The sequence below is a fragment of the Poecilia reticulata genome, linkage group LG19, assembly GCF_000633615.1.
Source record: "Poecilia reticulata strain Guanapo linkage group LG19, Guppy_female_1.0+MT, whole genome shotgun sequence".
NCBI classification, from domain to species: domain Eukaryota; kingdom Metazoa; phylum Chordata; class Actinopteri; order Cyprinodontiformes; family Poeciliidae; genus Poecilia; species Poecilia reticulata.
This window is the reverse complement of record NC_024349.1, coordinates 575,356-579,473: the sequence shown is the minus strand read 5'-3', so window position 1 is coordinate 579,473 and position 4,118 is coordinate 575,356. Positions and strand designations below refer to the sequence as shown.

At 40.4% G+C, this 4,118-nt stretch overlaps 1 protein-coding gene across 2 annotated transcripts in view; it reads right to left on the bottom strand.

Annotated features, from left to right (window-relative positions):
• shisa9a (shisa family member 9a) overlaps positions 1–4,118 on the bottom strand; it is a 36,563-nt gene that overhangs the window by 20,715 nt on the left and 11,730 nt on the right. The gene's annotated exons all lie outside the window — the stretch shown is intronic.

Here is a 4,118-nt window from a genome sequence, read left to right as displayed (position 1 = left end):
CCTGGAGGTCAGGCTTTAAGATGATCCTCTGACCTTCAGCCTGGAGGTCAGGCTTTAAGATGATCCTCTGACCTCCAGCCTGGACGCCGTCCTTAAAGCCGGCTGGGTGCTGGCAGGTTAAAGCGTCACAGCCAAATGAGCCGTTACCTCCTCTGACCTCTGACCTCCGACCCGCCGGAAGCAGGAGAATCAGAACAAAGTCTGCTGGATCCAGATAAAAGGTTTAATTTAACCTGAGAAATTCACTGAAAGGCCCTTTATTTTATTATTTGCTCTCTGCTCTGCCACATTCTGTTATTTATTTATTCAGAATATCAGGGACCCTGGATAATCAAGGAATATTAGAGGAGAGGAAAATAATAATGCAAATCAGACAATAAGTGCCCAGAGGAAATGAAGTTTATTCTAACCCTCGTAACTATTTCACCGTTTTCGTTGTGACATCTTTGGGTTATTTTCTGTTTTCCTGATTGTGTTTTCATGTGTACTTTCTTATTTTGTTGTTTCTTTCATTTGTTCTCTGATCCTGTTATTTATTCTGCAGATCAATATTTAATGTTTGTTTCATATAAACTGATTAATGAATAAAATAATAACTTTTCTGCTGATTGTTGGTTTTTCTGGGTTTCTCCACACACTCTTCATCCTCCTCCTCCTCCTCAGACATGACCTGTTGACCTTCCAGACATCAGGTCCTGTCCAGACATCCATCGCCGCTCCATCGCTGCCATGTCTGTCTGTCCTGCAGGAAGTCGGCGGTTCATCCAGGAGGAAATGGCTTTCCTCCATTTTTAGAGTGAAACTTTCCTCCTGTTTCTCTCGGGGGAAATCTGAGTGTCTGCTTTCCTCCTGGAAGTGGTTTCGGTTAGCAGAGAGCGAAAGGCCAGGCTGACGCTTCTGCCTCATGTCCGCCTGATATCAGCACATGCTCCCAAACACCCCGCTGCCTCCAGTGTGTGTTTACTTGTTCAGCTTCCTAACCAGCTGTCAGACCATCCTGAGGGTTTTTCCCTGTGGTCTGTGTGGAGCAGCACAGAGAAACTCAGCGTCACTTTATTCTGGACTAACCAATGTAAAATGCTCAGGTCTGGTGGAACTGCGTTTTACATGAAAACCCTGATTCATTTCTTATCACGACGCCACGAAAAACTAAAAATAATAATAAATATGAGAATGAAGACTTAATATTACCAGGATAAGGTAAAAATCTTGACTTTATTCTCGTAAGTTATTCATTTTTTATTTTCTTAGCGTGACCCTGATCGCAAATATCAAAACTCTAAAGTTAGATCAGCGAACTGCGCATGCGCCGCGGCCATATTAGTTTCGGACAAACGCTGGCGGTGAAATCTGTATAATGAACGAAACAAAAACTATTCTCTGGTCAGAATAAAGCACTGCTTAGTGCCTGAAGATATGATCAGGAGCGAAAGGAGCTTTTTTGTTTATTCCATCTCCAAAATGCCAAAGGAATACTGAGGAACATCAGCGCTGGGTAGTTTGTTTACAAGCGAGGAGTTTACAGTAGGAGACGCGACCAAAGTCGCTGATATTTCATCACATTTCATCAGTGGGAATAAGGAGCCAACAGTGGATTTTCCAGACCAAACACTGCAACATCTGTTTTCTCTATCGTCATTTAATTCTTATTTTATCCAACTTTTACGTCGTCGACGTCATAATTATGCAGCAGAAGAAAGCAGACAGTCAATCTGGGTTTTAAAATATGTCTGAAAATTCTAAAGAAGAAGTGATGAATGAAGTCCGAGTCAGTGAACGCATCACATCCAAACCGGTTTGACGTGGTACTGTGGCTGTGATTGGGCAGGATGCATTGCGTCATTTCCTGTTGTTGCTGTTTCGCTCTGTGTAGCTGGTGGGTTTGAGACGCTCTTTATTTCTGCTCTTTTATCTGTCCAGAGACGTTACCTGGATATTGTAACACATAAACACGTTAAAACACATTTTCTGTTGCTGCTCGTTGCGTTTTGGGAACTCTTAGTGTTTCTCAAGGTTTTTTCGGGGCAGTAATGGCTCGTTAGCTTAGTTAGGCTAGCGCTAGCTTAGCATCAGCGCGCCTCTTCCGGTCTTCGTCTCTTTCTGGGTCTCCTCTTTTTTTTTTTAATGAACTTTATTTTCTGGGTCTCCTCCTCTGTCTGGCTCTGATCTGGTCGCCATGTTGTCGACTCAACAACTGAAAAATCCATCCAGAGACGCGGCGGCTAGTTTTACTGCCGTAAACAGAGCGCTGCTGTCATACTCATAGTGTCATATTCATTCATTCATTCAGTTTCAAGCTTAATATATATTTGGTTTGAATTTTAACATTTAGTTTGTGAACTAAATTGGATAGCTGAAAGCTAAATATGTAGCTAATATGCAAATTACCTTGCAGATAAGCGGAAATAAAATATCAAAATAAAAGCTGAGAATTTGGATATAAACTCCTGCTGGTGTATTTTTAGCTGCGTTTCCATTACAAATGTGCTCATTATCCTGTTAATATTCTATTAATGTTGAAAAAACACAATTTATGAATTTATTTTCATTAAATAAAAAACAAAATTAAAATCACACATAAAGTAGTTTGTTTGTTTATTAGTCATTAAAATCAGCCATTATCCTCCAGCTACTTCCTGTCGTCGTCTTTGTGTTTCTGCAGGTTGTTGATCATGTGACTGATTTGAAAAAGTGAAACTGGATAAATTAATAAATAAAATGGTGAACATTTTTCCTTGAAAATGAACTCCCATATTTCCCCTTTCTACAGGCTAAATGACCCAAATTATTGTTAATTTTTAACTAACTTTAGAAACGGCGTCTCATAGTAATCCATCCCCCAAATCATGTTTGCTTTAAACAGACTGCTGTGATTTCTGTTTTGATTTCCGTCTTTGTGTGTAACAGTGTTGGTTAACTGGAAAAGGGCAGAATATAGTTTTAACAACACAGATGGTGAGTAAGAGCTGCATGATGCGCTACGGCCCAGGGGTCAAAGGTCAGCAGGACTGTAATCGTAACTCAGTCCAGTTTCCTGATGCAGCCAAACTGGATTCACCCAGAAAACAGATGATTTCATGTTTTATTATTCAGTTCAGTCGCCAGTACAGATTAGATTTTTATCATTTTACACTCTTATCAACAGCCAATAAAGATTGCATTTTTAGGGATATATAAAAATATTTTATAATAATAAATGTTGGATTATTGTATAAAATATAACTTTTTGTTTCTGACAACAAAAAGTTAATTGATTTGCTGAATTTAAAATCTCATCTTGTTCATGACGGGAATATTGTTAAACCTTTAAAAAGGTTAAATAAGGAGTAAAAACAGACCTTTATTATTAGAAACTCTAAAATAAACTGGGATGTTATTGATGCATCCCAAATCGCTCCGGGTTCATGAAAACCGGAGCGATTTGGGATGGAAGTGAGAGGAAGAAGCTCTGGAGCTGAGAAACATTCAGACCGTCCAGCAGGTGCATGAGGTGCTCCGCTAGCGGATGCTGCACGCTGTGATGAAGCTGCGCTCCTCCTCACATTAACACCTCTGCTCTCTGATTTCCATGTGAGCCCAAATCAGGAGAACGTTCCAGCAAAGCACTCCGTCTCCTCTCTGCAGCGCTAAGCGTTTGGCAGTGAGGGGAGTGAGAGGGAGCCGGCGAGCGCAGAGAAGATCCTCCATCTGCCTGATGATGCGGCGCGGCGGCGGCGCCGCCGAGGGTAGAAGTGGGTCATATGTAAATCCCGTTATCGGCGCCCCATGCTGCCATGACGCGACCCCAGAGGTAACCCAGAGTGAAGTGATTAGTTTGTCTTAAAGGGGCAGTGCTCTGTTTTCCAGGCCATTTTCTAGAACAATCAACTGTTTTTCTTGATCTGTTTCAATAGCAAATGTTTCTGGACAATAAACCATCCAGGAAGTTATTCCGATAAGCAGTAATATAATTGAAGTTATTCCAATAAACAGTAATATAACTGAAGTTATTCCGATAAGCAGTAATATAACTGAAGTTATTCCAATAAACAGTAATATAACTGAAGTTATTCCAATAAGCAGTAATATAACTGAAGTTATTCCGATAATCAGTAATATAATTGAAGTTATTCCGATAA